Source organism: Muscardinus avellanarius (genome assembly GCF_963383645.1).
Source record: "Muscardinus avellanarius genome assembly, chromosome: 4".
NCBI classification, from domain to species: Eukaryota; Metazoa; Chordata; class Mammalia; order Rodentia; family Gliridae; genus Muscardinus; species Muscardinus avellanarius.
The window spans coordinates 141,879,052-141,901,128 of record NC_137789.1 but is presented as its reverse complement, the minus strand read 5'-3'; positions in this window follow the sequence as shown (position 1 = coordinate 141,901,128).

The window sequence follows — 22,077 nt, the reverse complement described above, 5'->3', positions numbered from 1 at the left end:
TCATTGTGCTCAATGTGCCCTTCAAACTGTCCCTCTGACAGCTGGCGAGGAAAGAGGGGTCACCGACAAAGCAAACATCAGTGGAACACTCGAGTCTGTGGGATTGAATAGCTTGGCCATTGGGAGGACTGAGATTTCCTTTAAAACGTTTCCCATGTTTATTCTGTTTCCTCCCTTGCTCCTTTAGGGCAGGGGGTATGATCGCTTTTCTTTTGGGGTTTCTCCATGGGGTGCTCACACTGGATGGTGCTCTTGCAGGCAGACTCTAGCCCCAAGAGCGTACGGACCAAGGGCCAATGCATGCCGTGGCCTTGCCTTGTAGCCGGACAACCACTGAAAGGCCCCCTTAAATTACGGTTTGTCAGATACCAAATATGCCTCCTGTCTCCACCCTCAAAGGGTGCCAGGTGGTTATTAGAGATGGGGCCTTCACTCTACCCCTAAGCCCACCCCTGCAAGCAGCTGGCAAAACTAGCTCTATATTTTCTTTTTCTTTTTTTTGTTGTTTTTTGGTTCTAGCGAGCCACTTTCTAGCAGGAGCTGTGTCTCCCTTTCCACATGGAGGCCCCGATCAAGACTTTGCCTGGTTATTTGTACTTGCAGGACTCAACTTCATTTTTGTTGTTCGGAGCCAAAGTTCCCAGTGTCCAACAGCACCATCATGGCTAGTTGCTTCCCACAGCAAGGGCGAGTTTTACATCTTTCCCAGACAGACTTCTTATGTCTCTCCCTCTCTGCCCCGAAAGTCAGGACAACAGCTTTCCTTTTTTTGTTTTTATTCTCCTCTTCCCAGGCTTCCAGTGGGGTCCTGCGTTGAGGACAGGCTGGAGTTCATGCTGTCTTGCTTGGTACCCTGTAACCACAGGTTCACGGAACTTCCCTGTGTGCACCTCCCTCCGGCTCTGCCAGCCCAGCACGCTTTACTGCGGGACATCTCGGACACCTGGTGCTTTGCTTTATGTTACCTAGAGCTCCTCTCTCCTCTCAAGAAAAGCGGATCTCTCTCTCTCTCTCTCTCTCTCTCTCTCTCTCTCTCTCTCTTTCTCTCTCTCTCTCTCTCTCTCTCTTACTGTCTGTCTGTCTGCCTCTGGTACTGGGAATTTCTGTCTGTCTCTCTCTCTGGTACTGGGAAAGTCTGTCTGTCTGTCTCTGGTACTGGGGATTTCTGTGGCTCTTGCAGCCTGGACTGAGTCCGCGGCACCTTTTCTTTCCCAGTCAGCCAGCAGAGGGGGCTCTAACCAGGGAACTCAGAGGCTCAGAGCTCTGTGCCTGGGAAAGCTCAGGGCCCAGAGCCCCAGGGCCTGTTCAGACCAGCAGGCCGCACATTTGGGGATTGTCTGGCCCAGCCAAATTTTAAGACAATCAAATTTAGAGACTGAATTTGCTAAGTGGGGACAACAATATATCTAAACAAAATAAAATGCCAGCCAAAGTTCCAGTACTTTAAAAAGACTTTTAAAAAGACATGTTATTACAAAACAGGTGGAAGAATATTATCTCGCAGTCAAGGACAGTCATTTAACTTAGACTCATTTAACGTGGATAAAGCACAGCATTGCCTTCTTCTGAGGGGGATGCATTGTGATAAACTCCCTCACTACACACAGCACCATGAACATGCTGAGTGGAAGAAACCGGATGCAAAATAGCACCCAGGAAAAACAGAGGTGGGTGAGCTGACCTGCGGGGTTCAGGATTGGGGCTGTTTACCTGGGTGGAGGGTTGGTGACTGAAAGGTTACTTTTGTTCTAGAGAATCGTACACATCATAGTGGTCACTTGTCTGTATGATGATTGGATTGTCAATACACACATGCGTGCGTGCGCGCGCACACACACACACACCATTATCTAACTGGGCCTTTACTCTTTGGGGGCCCAGCGATAAAGTTTGGCCTTCATGTTCATAGAGGAGGCGCTGGGCCTTGAGAGTGGACATGGCTCCTTCCAGGTTGCACAGGAAGTCAGCAGTCCTGTGGAAATAGGTCCTGGGCCTCTGCTGCGTAGCTGCCAGGGCTTCCTGGGCCTTAGAGATCACCTGCCTGGGGCTCCTCCTGGCTGCCTTAGGGGACCGGTTCCTGGGAAGGGGCTCAATAGCTGTGGTTCTGTGGAATGTGGGGCGCGGCCCGTCCTCAGCTCCGCCTGGAGTCCTTCCCTCCCAAGCACTTCATTTGATTTCTATTAGAGAAAGAGACTATATGTTCATATTTTTTAGGCCAAGCATTTCTCCCTCCCCCATGAGGGAGCCAACCCTCCCTATCTTATGAATTCCTCTTGTATTTGCATCTTTAATCTTTTTTCCTTCCAAAGGGTCCTCTCCTTCTGACTACAAATATAGTCAATATTTTTGTCTCCCCCTCCACCCCAAATTCCCTTCCCTGGTCCTGATTAATGAGTCAAGGGATGTTTGTGGAGTCCACCCGCTGGTCACTGGGCAACTGCTGTCCCTGCTCACTGCCCAGCAAGGTCTGACCCCCTCAAGTTGTTCTTAGTGTCTTCAGATGTTCTCTAGTTCCCATCCCCACCACCTCTTTATTTTACTTTATGATTTTGTTTTATTCGCAAATGTCCTTTTAGTAGGACAAGTGCCTGCCCTAGGTAGTGGAGGATAGTCTCATCTTATACCAGTGCTCCAAGCACACTTGTGTGTGTATGTGTTATTGGGTATGAATCCAGGGGTATTCTGTCTGAGCTACACCCCTAGCTCTACTTTATTGTTTATTTTGAAACAGGTTCTTACTAAGTTGTGGAGGGCCTTGCTAATTTGCTGAGGCTGGCTACAAACCTGTGATCCTCCTGTCTCCTCCCAAGCACTAGGATTGCAGGTGTGCACCACCATGTCTGGCCAGCATAATTATTAATAGTGCCCCATTTCATGCTCTCAAGTGTTATGTCTTGAATTTTAGGTGATATGGCCACCCTTCCTCTTACTGGCTATATATGCTAGCCTTTTCTTTTTCTAAGCTGTGCTGTTCCTTGTGTTCCTTTGCCTAGTCTTGGCAAAGTACTGGTTCAGAGCTCAGACTCTGACAGGCTTGCATTCAAATCCTAGGCCCTTATCTGTGCGCAAGCTCTGAATTTCAGGTTTTTTTCTTTTATCTGTAAACCAAGGGATAAAAGTACTACGACCTATCTCAGAATGGCTGTTGGGTGTATGGAGGCATATTTATTTATTTATTTGTCATTTGCAGTACTGAAATTGAACCCAGGGCACTGCACCACTGAGCAAGATCCGTAGCACTTTTTAAATTCTTTGAGAGAAAGTCTTAAGTTGCTGAGGCTGGCCTCAAACTTTTGATCCTCCTGCTCAGTCTCCGAGTCACTGGGGTTACAGGTATGGCTCCTGGCAGTCAGTGCTCAGTAAGTCAGGCATGTCCCCCTATTGCTCGGCTGAAGCTCTCTTCTTTGGTCACTGGATTCCGGCAGCTCTGCCTTGCTCTTAGGGGCAGTCAAAGCCTCCTTCTCTGTCTTATCGGCCTTTCCCCACCCTGACCTGCTGGATTTCCGGTATTTAGGATTCAGCCTAGCTTGTGATGAGGAGGGTGAGCTGTGGTGGTGGGTGCTGTCCCTTACTGATTCAGTGCCCTTGGCCAAGTTATTTAACCTCTTGGCGCCCCTGTGCCCACGTGTAAAATGGGCAGGCTGACTTCATAGGGCCTTTCTGGCGAATCCCTGCCCAGTGTGAGATCGGTGCTCTGCGTAGTGCCTGGCACCCAGCGCACGCCCGTGCCTGTCGCCACTATCCCACCCAGCGCACGCCCGTGCCTGTCGCCACTATCCCACCCAGCGCACGCTTGTGCCTGTCGCCACTATCCGGGCTGACTCCTTTTCATGCGCTTCCCTCATGGCTCTTGTCCAGTCTACTTTTGTGGGGCACTCACAGCCTCGCCCTCCCTCTCCCGCTGCTCTAGTTGTGTTAGATCTTTACTCCTGCTTTCTCATCCACTGAAATAATCTTATATCAGCATCCCAACTACAAGTCTCTTCCCTTTCCAACCCATTTTCTTCTCCTCCTCCTCCTCCTTTTTCTACTTCTTCTCCTTTTCTTCTTCCTCCTCCTCCTCCTCCTCCTCCTCCTCCTCCTCCTCCTCTCCTCCTCCTCCTCCTCCTCCTCCTCCTCCTCCTCCTCCTCCTCCTCCTTCTTCTTCTTCTTCTTCTTCTTCTTCTTCTTCTTCTTCCTTTTCATTTATGGTACTCAGGATTGAACCCAGGGACAGTCTGCCACAGCTCCAGCCCTATTTTCAATTTGATTTTTAAAATTTGAAACAGGTAGGGTCTTACAAAGTTGGAAAGACCTTGCTAAGTTGCTGAGGCTGGCCGTGAACCATGATCCTCCTGTCTCAGCCTCCCAAGTACTGGGATTACCATTGTTTGCCACCATGCTTGGCTCCAATCCATCTTTTCTGTTAATAGCAGCTGATTTTTTTCTGAAGCACAGTTTGGATCACGCTGCTCCTCAATGGACAACCTCTCGTGGGTCCCCAGTCTCCATAGACCAGAAACCAAAGCCCTGGTTTCGCCATTCAAGCTCCCCCTAGCTGGACTCCACTGACATAACTATTTCATTCTCTTATTGCACCCTCCCATCACCAGTGATCCAGCAAAGTGGGCTTATTTCCAGGGCTTTTATCTACATCCCTCAGGAACCCGCATCCCCTCCTTCATTCTCAACTTCTACCATCCTTTAAAGGCAGAGGAAATGTCACCTTTTCCTAGCAGCCTGCCCTGATTTTTCCTACACCCCCTACTAGAAGGATTCTTAAAAACTTTATGTGAACCTTTCTGTTGTACCTCTACCCTGCATTTTATCTGGAGACCAGTTCTTCACAAATAGGTCACCGTTACTGTTCATATGCCAGCCTGTCTCTCGCCCAGTGTGGTAGTCATGACAGTTTTCCTTGGCATGTCCAGGCCAGGAGGTACTTAAAGCCAAGGTGCAGGGCCCAAGCCAGGATGGCGCTGCAGAAACCATACAAGGCCTTTTCCCTGGCAGGAGGGAACAGAAAGCCGTATTTAGGAAGCACGCCTGTGCGCATGTGCATGTGAGAGACTGTCTCAGCACCTTGAGCAGCACAGCTAATACACAGGCACAGATGAAAGTCACAGCCCAGACAGCTGGCGGGCGCTGAGAGGCTCAGGGATGGGGGCAGCCATACGCATACTGGAGGGCGCTTTGCAAGAGAATAAGGCAGGGGCATAAAGCTGATGGTAGCTAGGAACCCTGGGCAGGGCCAGTCCTGTCCACGTCCTTGTTTGGCCTGAGGGACAATTCCCTGTCCCAGTCCTGGGCTCTCTCTTTCCTCATCCGCCTTCAGCATGGTGTATGACCGAGATCATAGGCTTTGGTACCTAAGTGGCTTGGGCTTACATTTGGGTTTCCTAATGCTGAGTGACCCTGGGGAGATCATTTGAGCTTCCATTTTCTATTTTCCCATGTGCAGAGCATTGCGCGAGGTAGAGCAAAATAGGGGGCCTCAGTGGCTGGCAGATCCAATATGCTCACATAGCTTAGGATATGTGTTTATTCTCAAGCTTCCCCTACAATGTGAGAACGAGTCACAGCTTTCCCCGAGGGCTGTGGTAAGCTGGGGCCTCTGGGCTCCAGAGCACTGGGCTTAATCACAAGTTGCACTGCAAGGCAAAATGTATATGTGTTAATTGAAAACAATTGTGCCACTCTAATTGTCCTTCTATCCTAGAGAGTTTAAGAATGTGTGTGTGTGTGTGTGTGTGTGTGTGTGTGTGTGTGTGTGTGTTGCTAAGGACTGAAGCCAGGGATATTTTACCTCTCAGCTACACCTCCAGCCCTTTTTACTTTTTATTTTGAAATAGGGTCTTGGTAAGTTGTGGAGGACTGGCTAAATTGCTGAGACTGGCTCCATTCTGCCTGGCTAAAGGATCATTTTATTAAAAAGGTTAAAATCATGCCGGGCGTAGTGGCGCACGCTTGTAATCCCCGTGCTTGGGAGGCGGAGACAGGAGGATGGCGCTGGTTCAGAGCCAGCCTTGCCAGCTTAGGAGACCCTGTTTCCAAATAAAAATATAAAAAAATAGGTCTGGGAGTGTAGCCCGGAGGTAGAAGGGCTTCCAGGAACCCCAGTACCACCAAAAAAAAAAAAAAAAAAAAAAGGTTAACATCGCAACTTTCATACAAACACATGATGATCATGTGTCAAAAGTTCCACCTAGCGCGTCATGAGTGTGGGACCCATGGCTTTTGTCCGTGTCATTCTCTCCTGTGGGTCTTACTTCCCACTGTAAAGGTAAAAAAGAAATTGTTTAGGTATTTGTAGGTGGGGCGTGTGTATGAATAACCTTGGTTTTTTAGAAAGAACTTTCTGTTTTATACTTATAGCGTGTTTTGTTGTCATTTTGCCTCGTTAACGGCAAACTCGAGTTAGATGTGAGAAGGGAGGAGTTTGCCGAGGGTGAATGCTCTGGAGAAAACAGATAAAAAGGGAAGAGAGAGCGGGGGCAGAGATGCTGTCAGGGAAATCTAGCTGAGCCAGGCTGAATGCCGACAGTTTTAACGGGAGTCAAGGGCTTTGCTCATTGGCCGTGAGTGAGCGCTTACTGTATACAGTGATGCGATGCTCACTACGGGGCTTTGGAAGGTCACAGAAACGGCCACGGGGTTTGGATGAGGGGATAAAGCCACCTTGAGCCGCTGAGCACCTCGATTCTGTAGTCCATGGAGTCAGACCAGGATGGCAAAGCAGCTGAGAAACTTGAGAGGTTAGCAGGAAATTCAGGGAAGCATACTCATGTGTTGTGTGACTGGCAGAGGCCGGAGGGTTCACGTTCAATTCGGCCAGTCAGAAAAAGAAGCACGGTGCTGAGGAGGGGTGAGACATGCCTTTTATTCCAGCGGCAGAGGGCTCGCCTAGGAGCTCTGGCCTCCTCTGCTGAGGGGTGGCCAGCGGAGTACGAGAGAGCTCCATAGGACTTCCGCAAGGGGCGTCTGCACAGTTGACCTGTCCAGCTTTTATATTGAAGAGCTAACAGAGGTGGCAGCTCGCCAGGGCAATATGGTGACTTCAGGGACATGTTCAGTTATTTTCCATATAACAGTGGCTTTTATCAGAAGGAGGAGAGGAAACCTAACACCGTGTTCTGACTGCCCCACTTAAACAGCATTGTATCAGGATTACATACCCGTGTCTGAAAGGGTGGTATGTGGAGGGAGCTTAGACTTCTTCCTGGTGGCTCTGAGAGGCAGAACTAAGACTAACTCATTCATTCCAACAGTATTAACTGCTGAGGGTGTTGCATGAATGAAAAAAGGCACAATTTCTACCATTAGGGATTTTTCTTTTTCCAACAGGAAGTTTTAGGGTAGACCTGCTCGATATCAGGATGAAGGCTCTCCAGCCAGAGCTGATCAAAGGTGGACTCTGAGTTCCACAAGAGTTCAGGTTTACTGCTTTGATGCTCTGTTAGTGATAATGTGGATAAAAGAAGTCAAATTCACGATTGGCAGAGACAAATGGATCTTCACATCCTCTATTTTCAACGGCTCTGTTCTTTTTCTTTTTTTTTTTGTGAGGGTTGGGGGGACCCGCAGGTAACTTTTTCCTGGGTGGCTGATGGAATCCGTTTCTGGTACTGGGCTGGGTAGAGACAAGAGGGTGCAGTTCTCTTCCATCAGCTGCTGAATTTGTGAATATAATAGTGGTGGGAAATCCCAGATGTATATTATATTCCTTCTATGTGCTTGCTTCTGTGTCAAGTGGCTGAGGAGTACTGGTGAGACCAGCCCTGCCCCTGGAGAGCTAACTCAGAGCTGTGAGGACAGAGATGGGGTCCACTTGTGGGTGTGGATTGCAGCAGCCTGAGCAGCTAGCTGACTTTGCTAAACAGCCAGGTTGCGCTTTATCATCTGCGGTTGTCCTTTCAAGTGATTATCTGGGAAGTGGTGATCTCAGTGCTGCAGTGTGCTCTGTTTGTGGTGGCAAGGGATACCAGAAATCAGGAGCCACAGAAACATGTGGTCGTCTTCTACCAACCAGGCACACAGTTCTGGGTATTGTAGAATGACAAAGGTAGCTTCAATTCCTTAACAGAGCAAGCAATGGCTGACATAAAGAAATCACTTATAAGCAATAGTGGATAAATCTATTAACTCCCTCTACACAGTAAGGGACATGGCACTGTTCTCTAGAGCTTTTCTCACATGTATACCCTTGGAATTTCAATTCTCTCAGCTACAAAGCTTCTCTCATTTGTTAACTCTGGATTCATGCTTATAATTATCTTGGCAGTGAGAGCCACAGCCCAGCTGATGGGAATAGCAGCTTGAACATGAGAAACGTATTTTCAAAGGTCAGGCTACAGACAGAATCTTTTCCCTATTGTTTTTGTTACAAGGGTAGTAGCTCTGAAGGCCTGAAGGCCAGCACAGGAAGTAGGGCTGCCAAGGATCCACTGGGAATGATTTTGAAGAGACCCATTCCTCTAGAAACAGATGTGTCAATTTAGCAAGGAGAGTGGGGCACGCTGAGGGCTCCACAGTTAAAGCGTGATATTATTAACCTTCTGGCTACCATTTCACCAGGCAGATCTGCAGCCGTCTTCCCCCTTTTGCATCAGTAATTTTCATACTGGTTCTGAAACCCAAATCCAATTATCCTCCTCTTAAAATCCTTCAATGCTTCTGTGACTCTCAAAATAAAGGCCCTGGAACATGAGCTAGGGGCATGCACAACCTGATAGCAGTCTTCCTTTCTAGCCTTTCTCCCTATCATCGCCCTCTCCCTCACACTCTCTGATCCAGTCCTACATCCTTCTTTTAGTCTGTGGTTTCTGGGTTCTTTCCCACAGGCCTCTGCATGTGCCACTTGCTTTGCCTGGCAAGCTCATCCTCTCTGCCTCCCACTCACAAGACGGATCTCAGCTAAAGCCTCTTGCTCAGGGATGCTCAGAGGCCCGGCCATTAGCCCGCCCACTACCCTGCACTGTTTCTTAGCACTTAGCACATCTGGGAGTTGACATCGCTGGATGATGATTTGACTGGCGATCTGTCTTCCTCATTAGACTTTCATCTTCACAGTGCAAGAGGCTGTATTATTTTTGGTCCCACATTCTCATCTTTAGCATAATACCTGGCACATGGTAAAAAAAAAACAACAACAGTTTTTTAATGAGCAGCCACTAGCTGATTCCAGTGCCGATCGCTCAACATGGGGAAGGAAGATAACGTGAAGGGTAATGGCGGAATCATTGGGGGAAAGGGCTCTGCAGAGGCAACAGGGTTCGAAGAGGCAGATGAATTAAATATAGAAGCTAGAAAAGCCGCTCTGGTTTCTGACAAAGAAAAGCTCTCGGAGTGTCCCACTTTATCTCCTATCTGCTGCCCAGTCGTCGAGGTTTCCTAGGATTACAAGCGCACTGATGGGGCTAGTACTTCCTATGAGACATCAAAACAGTCGCGGGGAGTCATTCAGAGCCCTAGGGAATCCAACTGAGAATTTTTATTTCATTTAGCAAATATGTACTTAGACGCAGCCTTTCATGAGGTAGCTCTAACATGTTCAGAGCAGCAGGAACCATCTCACCTGCTCAGAAACGATTCAGCCACAAGGCAGAATGTACTTTGATGGCTGCCGAAAGAGTTACAGTCTTGATTTACTTATGCCATCCAGGACTATCTAGAGAACATCTTTCAGAATGGAAATCAAACTCTGGAGATGAAGGACTGTTTTGGATGGAAAATTTGTTTGCGCTGACACGATAATTTGAGAGCATCAATTTGAGTCTTTGTATCCAGAATTTACTGAACCGTAGAATCAATATACTATACATCATCTCTCAGGCATTGCATTATAAATATTTCATGGCTTTAAATATGTGCCACGATTAGGCATGTGTTTTAATAGCCAACTGAATAAGGGTTTGAAGCAACGGAATGAGAATATATCCTTGTGGTTCGGCAGGTTTTCATCTGGGGGCTTTAAAAATACATCACAATGACAATTTTATATATCACAAAGAAAACTCTATCTCCATGATCAAAGCTCTTCTGTTGCTTTCAGGACTGAGCAATGGGATCCTGAGCTTCGGTCTTTCATGCTCTCATTTGTTAGAAGGAAATCCCCTAAAAAGGCTCAGAGGCAGCCTCAGCTTTTCCACAAACTTGTTTTGGTATTAGAGATAAATATTACTCCAAAAGTGAATAAGGAAGGAGAAAGAGTTTTAGTGGACAAGTAGTAGCCTGAAGTGAAATGAACAGAGAGCATTTAACCAGCATTAATGTGCACTGCGCCATGAGCTGCTTAATATCCAGTTGGAGGCACTAGGTAGGGGATTCTGGTACCTTTATATCAGGATATGATTGGTTTGAATCCTAAATCCATGTCTTTTATGAGCCCATATTTCTCCAGCCTTAAAGGAACATACCGGTTAAGGGGGGTGAAATGGCAAGTTCAGCAATAATGGATGAGAAAAATAAAGAATACATGGCAGATAGAGGAACTTTTTTTTTTTTTTTTTTTGGTCCTGGGAATCAAAACCAGGGACATTCTACCTCTGAGCCACACCCCAGGCCTATTTTATTTTTATTTTGAAACAAGGTGTCGCTAAGTTGCTGGGGGTCTTGCTAAATTGCTAAAACTGGCCCTGGACCCGTGATCCTCCTGTCTACATCTCTCCTGTAGTGGGAATACAGGAGTGTGCCACCATGCCTAGCTGGAGGAACATGTTTAGAGGACAGAGAGGAGCATTTCCAGCTGGAAGAATAAGAAGCTTTTTCTGCGAATTGTGGAGATCTGTGGACATGAAGGAAGAAAACACAATCATGGGCTGAGAAACTCAGCTGAGGGAGGGTGCGGCAGGAAGGCGTGGGCAGGCCCACGGGAGAACTGTCCTTGGTCTGGCTGCAGGAAGGGGCTGGCGAGCGTTAGGCCGGGAAGGCAAGAGAAGGCCACGTTCTGCGGGACTTTAGGAGCGGAGGATTTTGCTCTCTCTTTTGTAGTCTGTGGAGAAATGAGCCAGACATCAAGTAACATAAAGCCTTGTTCTTACTGCTGACACAAAGGGCATTCATGTACAGTGGTTTGTTTCAGGGTCTATTTTAAATTATTTTGGGTATAAATTATACTTAATGGTGGACAAACTCGATTGTTCACATTGCCGTCCACAGTTTGGTGCCAGATCCAGTCTTTCCTGAAAAACTCAAAAGCGCCATTTTTTCCTATTTTCTTGATGCTTCCTTTTTTTTTATTAAACACAACTTTTTGTTGAACATAAATGGTATACATTTAAACTATATTTGGTGCCCTCTCTCCCCACCCCCGTTTTCCCTTCCCCCCTCCCACCAATGGTTGTCCAGGTTAACCATGTCATATTCATAATTTTACACATATTCAGATGTAGACCCTCATTAATCAAGATCAGCCTTCCTCCTCTCCTATCTTTCCATTCAAACTTTGCTGATATTTCCCCTCCATTATCTGGAGTCCCACTGGTATCCTCTGTGTTTTCTAGTTTGGGCATATTAGAGGAAACATATGTACCTTCTCCTTGGGTCTCAACTTCTAATTGAAAGGTATTGTGGGATAGGATGAAGGGCACATGATTAGAAGCCAAAGAACCCAGAGCACCGGACAAGATCTCTTAATCTGGCTGGCTAACAGCATCCTTCAGTTTTGACAAACTCCAGTCTATCCACCTGGAGCCCCTTTCCACTCATGGTTGTGATTCGTTGCAAGACAACTGATGCTTCGGAAAGCATTTTTCAAGTATCGACGATTACTCCTGATAGGCATACACACAGACCCGAGAATTTAAAACCAGAGGTGACTTTTAGAGATTAACTGTCACAAAATGTTGTCATCTCACAGATCTGAGGTCCGGGCCAATTCAACTGCACCACGGCCAGGCCTTGTCCTTGGGCTCAGCCCAACCCTTTGTCCTTTCTTCCTCTGGCTGGGGACAAATGACAACAGAAACTGAACCTGGAAGCCACTCTTGTTGCTGGCCGAGTGCAAGTGCCCCCAGGTGTGTCTCGAGCCCCGCGCTTAGTGTCCTCTCCGCTGGGAGGGAAGTCAGCCTCCCCAGCATTGCCGGTCACCGCCACGGACATGCTCTTATTTGGATTCCTGTCACTGCCACGTTTTAATGCACCAAAGCCTGCATTTAAAGCAATAACCAGCTTGAAGTTTATGAAATAAAAGATTGATATCAGCTTCATGAAACGCAGGCCCAAGCAATACCTTTTCTATATCTTGCAGTGCCTTTAACTCCTGGAACCTTCCTACTCAGTGGCTACTAAAAAAATGAAATAACAATAATCATAATGACAATAATAAAAAAGGGAAATATCTCCTAAGAACCACAGTTTTGAGTCATGTTGTCTTTAATTTCTTCATCGATTTAATGACAACAGAAGATTATACTGGCTACTCTCTTCAGTTCCCAAGCCCATTTTTACTTTTAAAAGAAAGATTTTTCGTCCACAGCCTAAGGTTACCGTTTCTGTTTGCTACCGCCTGGCCTATTTATGCACCGGGGGCGCAGGCAGCTGCATAACTTTTGGCCACGGCTACCTTGTTCCTCACGAGGAAGGTAAAAATCAGGAGATGGGGGAAAGATTTGCTTTTCTTAGGAAATAAAATATTCTGGAAAGTAAATCAGCTTTATACCTGTTCTTCCAGAGTTCATCCGTTTCATGGGCTGGACTGTTTATTTGCACACAGGAGGCACAAGTGCCTGTAGGAAGTACAGGATTTGTCATCTATGACCCAACATAACTTGGCTCCAGTTAAGCCCTCCAGCCCATCTCCAAGTACTTAACTTTTCAGACCTGATGAATTGGTCAAACTGGACAATTGCTGCAGCCAGAGTCGCAGCTCCTGTAAGTCCCCATTACCGAGGAGGCTGGGGCAGGAGGGTCGCTCGAGCCCAGGAGTTCAAGATCAGCCTAAAAACAAAAAACAGAAGTACAAAAACTACCGTCTCAATCATTGACAAAACAAACAAACAACAGTGATGAAACTGGACACTTGACATTTCCCATGTGATTATTTTCCGTTTATTTTTATCCAGTCAGACAATCTCCACCCTTTAATGAAAATGTTCAGTCCATCTGCTTTTAATTGGGTTTGAACCTACCCTCTTGGTATTTGCTTTCTATTTGGGCCATCTGGTTTTTGTTCCCTTTTCCCTCCTTTCCTGCATTCTTTAGGGTTAACTGAGATTATTTTAGCATGTAATTTTATCTTGGCTGCTGGCTGTTTTGAGAACTGTTGCTGCTAACTCTACTGTCCCTTTTTACTTTTTGAATCTGTTTCTGTTGACTCATTTCATGCAAGTTGCGTGTGTTTTCACATAACCAGCAGGCAGGTTTTGATTGTATGCTGAATGCCACGGTGTCCATTACCTGGATTTCATTGTCTTTTTTAGTAGACTCACAATGCAGAAGGGGGAGAAAACCTCACCATCTCTCTAAACTATCTAGAGAAAGTTAGAAAGTAATCATGCCACAGCCGGGCATGGTGGCACACACTTGTAATCCCCGTGTTTGGGAGGCTGAAACAGGAGGATCGCATGGGTTCGAAGCCAGCCTCAGCTACTCAGTGAGTCTTCCAGCAACTTAGTGAGACCCTGTTTCCAAATAAAATATAAAAAAGGTTTGGGAGTATAGCCCGGAGGTAGAAAGCCTCTGGGTTCCACCCCCAGTACCACCACCAAAAAAAAAAAAAAAAAAAAAAAAAAGAAAGTCATGCCACCAGGCCAAAAAGCACAGCAAGAAACTGAAGTTTCCCAAGTGATACTTGGTTTAGGGCAACCAGCTGGCAGAGGTTCCCGGCCTGGCCTTCGAATCTTCTGAAAAATCTCACCTTGGGAGGAAAAGGCTTTAGTTTGAAGCTTCTCTTTCTAGCCCATTTTTTTCCTTTTACCTAGAAATCGCTCTCTCTGTTGCAGGAGAAAAGAGTTCCAGGATGAAGAAAATCGCAAGCCTCACTCTGGGGAAAGACTCCAGGGGTATCAGTTATACCTTAGGGTTCTGCTCCCTGCTGTGCTTGGGCTTTTAAATTTGTTCTTACAACAGGAAACTGTTTTATGTAGCTTCACATATCTCCTGGCTCTCAGCACAAGCCTGGGCATCTTGTAGGGATTCCCGAAGTTGGCTCTGCATGGCCTGATTCAGGAACCCTGTGCCTCTGCTTTTGCAGCTCCAAGGAGCTGTGACCAAGGGCTGGGATGGTTGCAGGAGGCTTGGTCCACAGAGAACAAGAGACAGAGGCCAGAGTAGAATAAAGCAGGTCTCTTTATTCATCAACAAAGACCCAGTGAGTAAAAGCTCCAGATCTGAGCCCTGAATGGCATTGTCATACAGATTATATAGTCACAACGAGACAGGTTTTGATTGGATCCATAATAGGCAGGGGTACCAATACAGGGGCTCAGGTCAGGTTTCATTTCTGCTTTCTGAGCTCAATTTCCCGTATTAACCTCCAGGTGGTTGGGACTGGGTGGCGCCATCTTGGGTTCCTTGGGACAGGTGATGCTGTCTTGCTCGACTTAGCCACCTTAGCTTGTGGTCTTAGCTGCCAGGAGAGGCCCTCCTTTGTTTACCTGAGAGAGGGGCCTACAAAGGAAGATTTATTTTCTTATCTTGTCCCAAGGCTTTTAGTCAAGAGTCATTTTCAAAAATGTAGCTGGGCTCTTGCCTCAGGATCACACAGGGGGATGAAGACCTAGGCTGCCAAGGCCAAAATGAGTCTTGGTATGAAAAATTTCATAAGAATTTCATAAAAATTTCATAAAGATTTCACAAGAGAACACTTTTTGACCAAGAATTAGAATGGTCTGGACATCTACCTGTCCAATCTTTGGGCAAGTTTGACCTGTATCCTGTAGGTTAAGCCTTTTGGTTACCAAACTGATGTCAAAGATGGCATCTTTAAAATATCAGAGAAAAATAAAGTAGGATAGCCAGATAAACCAAGTTCTGGCTGTGTTTTGATAAGCTACAAAAAATACACTTAGTTTCCTAATAACCATTTATTAAACATCTCCATACCCCAAACTAGGTAATATAACATTGAAATAAAGCAAAAATGACACTTCATCAAATACAACATAGTTAAGGATTTCTTTATACAAAGCCTTATTTAATTTTAAAATAATTCTTATCAGAACTTCTAGTCTATTTGTTAGAAAAAAAAATATCACTAGAAATAAAAGGGGAGAGGCAACTGGAACTTCTGCTCAGACTTCAAGCAAAGCTTATTTTTCAAAGAGCTTCCTCACTTCACAAGTCCTTTCATTCTGGTTCAAACCTGAGAGTTTTCTCCTGTCTATTCTGGTCAAGAAAACAGACTAAGGCTCTCTGTTTTATTTTATTTTATTTTATTTTATTTTATTTTATTTTTTTGGTGGTACTGGGGTTCCTGGAAGCCCTTCTACCTCCGGACTACACTCCCAGACCTATTTTATATATTTTTTTTAATTTGGAAACAGGGTCTCTTAAACCAGCGCGGCTGGCTTTGAACCTGCGTGATCCTCCTGTCTCCGCCTCCCAAGCGCAGGGATTAGAAGTATGCACCACCATGCCAGGCTTAAGGTTCTCTGTTTTGAGAAAGAAATATGTAGGGAGAAAGCAATTTCAATTCTTGATCAAGCTAGGTTTACAAAAGCATCCTTTGCTCTTGAAGGGACCCTGACCTAGTGAGCCACGTATAGGTTGGTGTTTGCAGAAACAACCTGGGCATGGGTTTCGGCTCCAGCAGACCCAGTTACGATGAGTGAAAGCCCACTGTCCTGCAAACAGGACGCGACCGAGTCTCCATTATGCACATGTGACCGCGGCTCCTGAGCCCATGGAGACTTTGGCCACTGTCCACCCAATAAACCCACAGATCCACTCTTGGTTTTCATCGCATCCCACACCTTCAATTCTGGTGGAAAAAAATTGCTCGTCTGGTATTCGCGCTGCACAATTTAAAGTCTAATAACCTTAAAGGTGATTCTTCCTTTCAGAAGTTTCTGCCTCTCTAGTTCTCCTTGGGAGTAGGCCATATAGATATAATAGAGGTAGGGAGAGAATGGGAGTAATTTATCTCTAAGAGACCACTAGTCAACGTGCACACACACACACACTCACACACACCATGCAGGTTGTGGAAAGCCAAAAGGAAAACGACACATTTGCTTTTATTCAATTTTACCTGGGCCATGATGGTTGATTAAGAAGCCTGCCCCTTTTATGGGCCTGTGAACAGTTTCCCACAAATAACCACCTTCCCCCCCATCCGACCGAGAGACAAGGCTCAGTGTGTGGCTTTCTCATGACTTCTGTATGACTCTTGGGTGATGCCTATATTTACTTGTGACAAGGACAGACACAGATATTTCCCCTTTTGTCTGAACCTGCTGACAAGGCTGGATATACTTCTCCAATTTTCTGTTCTTTGTCTCATGATTGATTAGCTGAGATTACAACCATTTATCCCCTGAAACCTGCTAACCACTGAGAAAAGCATTGTTGGTCTGATAACTGGAGGGACTTGCCCTCCTTTCAAAACAACCTCAACTATAAATCACCTCATTTACAACTTATTTACCCTCTGTCACCTCCCATGAAAGTTCAAGGCAAAACTCCCCCTGCTGAGACATTCTGATCTTTATATTTGGGATGCTATCAAAATTGGAACATTCTGATTAAAATCAATCTTTCTTTTCTTTGGCAAACTCCTCAGTTTTATTGAACCTCTAACATACATGTGGGAGGCAGAGAAAACTGTGGCATTCACTAAGAGGTCTCTGTTTGGGCCATCTGAGTAAAAGTACACAGACCTAAGTAGTCCTGATACCCAGCAGGATTAACAAGAGCCAGATATAGACAAAGGATGCCAAGGTGACTGTAGAGATAGGAAGAGGATTGCTACCTGGGGAATATAGGGTTAAAAATGGGTAGGGACTTACAAAGCAGTCCAGTGGCTGGCCTCCTGCCGATGTTATTGAGGGGCGAGCTGCAGAAGTTCTACCTGTACCTTGTTATAAGCTCTCCCCAAAGCGTCCAAAATAAAAACACAGTCGAGTAAACCCAATGTTCTTGATATGCAAGTATGCCAGCTTCTAGTCGGCATGCCTTCAGTTCTAATAAGATGGCCTCTCTTCCTTTCTCTCTCTCCCTCCCTTCCTTCTTCTCTTTCTTTCTTGTACTGGTGATTGAACCCAGCGGCATTTTGCCTCAGAGTTATATCCCCATCCCTTTGTATTTTATAAACAGGGTCTCACTAAGTTGCTGAGGCTGGTCTCAGCTCCGTGATCCTCTCGTCTCAGCCTCTCAAGTACTGGAATCATAGGCGTACACCACCATACCCAGCTCAGACTGCTACTTTCTTTAGGGACAGTCAATGGCATACACTCCCCCTTCAAGAGCTTGAAAATCACCAGAGCAGTGAGAATGAGACCAACAGATATAGGGGAGGGAACGTCAGGTGCAGCCAGCCTCAGAAAAGTGGGGAAGGAACAGGGGTGCTGGCCTGGTGGAGGTCATTTGCGAAGGGAAAAGCAAGTTGTATGGGATTTTCAATGAATGGTTCTTCAAGACTCCAGCCCTGGCTCAGTTCACTCAGGCTCAAACCGCAGCAAGTTGGTTGGTTCCTTTCCCTTCCTAGATGGAGGGTAAGGAAAAGGGGAGATAAATCGCCAAACAAAACCAGATTGCAGAGGGCAGTCTATCACAGCTTCTGGGGAGTCATAAAGGACATGATCTTTATCATAAATCATAAATGTGCATAAACTCAAATGCACATTACGGTAGCTGAAGCCTAGCCTAAATTGGTGCATTTTTGTTTCAATAGCACTTGATTATTCTTGTGATGTTATTATGATGCTCATAACTATTGCAATTTGCCATTGTATATAAATGGCTTGTCCAAAGAGATGCAGTTGGAAATCAAGAATAACAGAGATGATTTTCTGTGAGCGCCCATTTGGAGGGTGATTGGTTAGACAGCCTTTCGTTCAGGAAGTGTGAGGGGAAGCCTGACCACTTCCATATGGGGAGAAAGATGCTGTGGAAAGAGAATTTTATCCTTGACCCCACACAATGCTGTTAAGTAGCTGTAAAACCTTTGACAAGTCAGTTCACCCATCCTCCCACAATGAAGTTCCATAAACACACTATCCAATAAATGAATGCTATCAGATTTTTCAGACCATGTCCCTCTGTGTAGAGAATGCCCTACTTCCTTCTTCTAAGTCATGGTGGTCAGGTGTTTTGGATTATAGTAGTGAGAATGCTGATGGAAACATCTTCCTTTAAGTTTCTGGTAGAACATCAATCACCCTATGAGATCCTCCCTGGTATCTCTATGTAGAGCAGATGGTAAAAGTTCCTCAGTATGATTATGGACAACAGTGAATGTTATTAATACTATTCATAGGAGACAGAATGGTGGTAGGGATCATTTGTCATATGGTATTATAGTTATTTGGGTATGTGTTGGACTGTGTCTTAAAAACAGGAGGTTTAACTTTGTACCTCATCGCCCAGTGATGGTACTTGGTAGACATTTAATAAATATTGGTAGAATAAGTTTATTCCTCCATAGAGGAAGAAAAGTTATCATGAAATTGTGGTAAGGATCAAATAAAATGATAAATATTAAAGTACCTGTTAAGAATGGTACACATATCAAATGTTTTCATAATTGCCCAGCAGAGAGAGGACATGGCTAAGGAATCACACAACTTCTCATAAATGCAGCTGGTATCTTTCCAACCAGGTATCTGAGAATCCAAGTCACCCACCTCAGCTGTTCAAGGGAAAAAGAGAATCTCATCTTACTGTGAGTCAAAAAAGACACACACACACACACACACACACACACACACACACACCACACACACACACACACACAATTTTTAAAGTATGGATAAAGGTAAAAAATGGCAAGATATAAAGATATCTTCCAAAATTTTTATTTACAAACATTGATTCTGCATACTCATACTTTAGATGACAGGTCAGCTTCTGGAATCAGGTGTCTTTTCTATTTATTTATTTATTTATTTATTTATTTATTTATTTATTTATTTATGGTACTGGGGTTCCTGGAAACCCTTCTACCTCCGGGCTACACTTCCAGACCTAATATATATATTTAAATTTGGAAACAGGGTCTCTTAAGCCAGTGAGGCTGGCTTCGAACCTGCATGATCCTCCTGTCTCCACCTCCCAAGTGCAGGGATTACAAGCGTGTGCCACCACGCCTGGCCCAGGTGTCTTTTCTTCTTAGAAAGTTGGGGGGGCTTGCTCAAAAAGTCCAGAGGTACTTGCTTCTCTGCCAGGATACAGGTGAGGTATAGGTGGAGCATGAGGTGTAAGACTAGAGAAAGAGGTCTGGTCATGTCATGGAGATGACAGACTGCTGGTCAGGATGGCCCCTCACATGGGCACAGTGGGAGGCAGAGGCCAGAGCAAGGGGGAAAGACCTCAGGACTCCAGGGCACCTGAGCCTTGGTCTTTGGCTCAGTGGATACATTAAAACACACAGAATGAAAGTGGGTGCGTGAGTGAATGAGGGGATGGTGAGACGACCTTTCTTATAAGCCATGCGTGCAGAGAGAAGGGACACTGGCTGTATTTTAGGGGAGAGTGTTGCAGGAGGGTGGAGACAGGCATGGGAAGGGATGAGCCCTGACAGCTAGTGCACTTGACCCCTTTAGCCCAGGGCTCATTTCTCCCCAAGAGGGCAGCTGGAGGGGCCAGGCTGGGGCAAGTAGGGGGCAGGTTTGTCACTCTAGTTTCTGCGTGGTAATCCTTGGTGTAGCCCTTGCCTCGCTGAGGGTCTGGAAGAGGACCCGTGGAAGGCATTTCTAGCCCATGAACACAGGAGGCCCAGGTGAGCCCCTCTCCTTCCCCGCTCTTTGCAGGGTGGTGGGATGCTCAGTGCTGCTCTGACATTTTCACTGGGCATCTGGTGGCCGACAGGAGAGAAGGCCCGCGAGGGTGGAGTGAAACCGAGGGGAAACTGAGTCAACTCCCTAGCTTCACTTGCTTTCAGTTAACTTTAAGAATCACTGATTCCAGAGACCACACAGCTGAGCAGTTTATTATTATTCTCTCATTAGCTTTTCTGTAGATAACACCTCTGCCCGTGGGTCACGGTGATGACGGTTGTCTAGGTTACCCTTCAGCAACTAGAAGGCCGCTTCTGTTGAAACCACTGATTCTTCACTTGTTAGACTTGCTTGTCAGCTGCAGTAGTCTAGTGGTGATTCCTCAGGATACAAACAATGGTGTCATCTGTGAATAGAGTTTACTTCTCCTTTTCCTATCTGCCTGCCTGCCTGCCATTCTGTACTGGGGATTGAACCCAGAAGCATCCTATCTCAGAGATACAGCCGCAGCCCTGTTCTGTTTCTTTGAAACGGGGTCTGCTAAGTTGCTGGCCACAAACCTGTGATCCTCCTGTTTCAGCCTCCCGAGTACTGGGATTACAGGCATGCGCCACCACGCACCTGGCCTGTTTCTATTCCATGGCTTATTTCACCAGCTAGAGCAGTGTGGGTGGACATCTTGCCTCTGATCGCCGGGATAAAGTGTTCAGTCTATCATCCTTAATATGCGGTTAGCAGTAGGATTTTCATAGATGCCTTTTAAGCAGGTTGGGGAAATGCCCCCTCATTCCTAGTTTGTTGAGAGTTGTTATTATGAATGCATGTTGTTGAATTTGATCGAACACTTCATATACACGTAAGTGGATGGATGATCTTTGGCCTTTCTCCTTTATTCTTCTAATATAAATAATACGTAAATGAATACATATTATTAACAAATATAATAAATTATAATGACTGGTCTTTGAATGGGGTACTTATCTAATATTTCTGGCAAAAATCCTACTTGGTCATCATTAACTGGCTTTTTGTTAGATTAACTTTCTTAAGTTTTCTTAGCTTCTTGTCTATGTTCACAAGAGATGTTGTCCTATATTTTTCTTTTCTTATAATATCTTGGTTTTGTTGTCAGAGTAATATTGGCTTCATAATATAATTTGAGAAGTATTCCTTTCTCCCATGTTTTATGGAAGAGTTTATTTAATAGTGTGTTATATTGTACTTAAGGGTTTAATAAAGTTCGCCAGTGACTATCTTTGGAGCTTGCATTTTCTCTATAGAAATATTTAAAAATATGAATTTAATTTTCTTACTAATTTGGGGGTTTCAGATTTTTCTTTCTTCTTATGACATTTTCATTTTCTAGGAATATTTGTCTTTCTTAGAGGCTTGTTTATTTCATTTGAATCTAATGGCAATTTTTGCATTTATTTTTAAATGTTTTATTGAGGCATTGGAATTATACATGATAATGAGATTCATAGCGATACTTTCCTATGAGCACATAACATTGTTTTGCTTGTTTCCTCCCCATACCTTCCCTTTCTCTCTCCCCCAAACTCTTTCTGCTACTTCGACTGGTTTCTCTCCTAATTTTCATGAGGTTCCTTTTCTTTCTTCTTTCTTGCTAGCTTCCATGTTTGAGAAAAAACATGTGGCCCTTGAGAATTTCTGAGCCTGGCTTATTTCACTTAACATGATATTCTCTAGTTCCATCCATTTTCTTGCAAATGACATAATTTTCTGTTTCTTTTCTTTTTTTATTTTTTTCGTGGTCTTAGGGTGGAACCCGGGGGCTTTTCTACCTCCGGGCTGTCTTCCCAGACCTATTTTATACTTTATTTGGAAACAGGGTCTCACTAAGTTGCTGAGAGCCTCACTCAGCAGCTGAGGCTGGCTTCGAACCTGTGCGATCCTCCTGTCTCAGCCTGCCAAGCGCTGGGATCAAAAGCGTGCGCCACCACGCCCGGCTTATAATTTTGTTTTTCTTTATGGCTGAGTTAAACTCCGTTGTGTTATGTACCGTATTTTCTTTATCCATTCATGTGTTATTGAACACCTAAGTTGGTTCCAAAGTGCGACCCTCGTGAATTGTGCCTCTATAAAGATGGGTGTGCTGTATCACTATAGTATTATGACTTCAATTCTTTTGGAAAGATACCAAGGAGTGGTATAGCTGAGTCATATAGTGGTTACATTTTTAATCTTTTGAGGAAACTTTAAA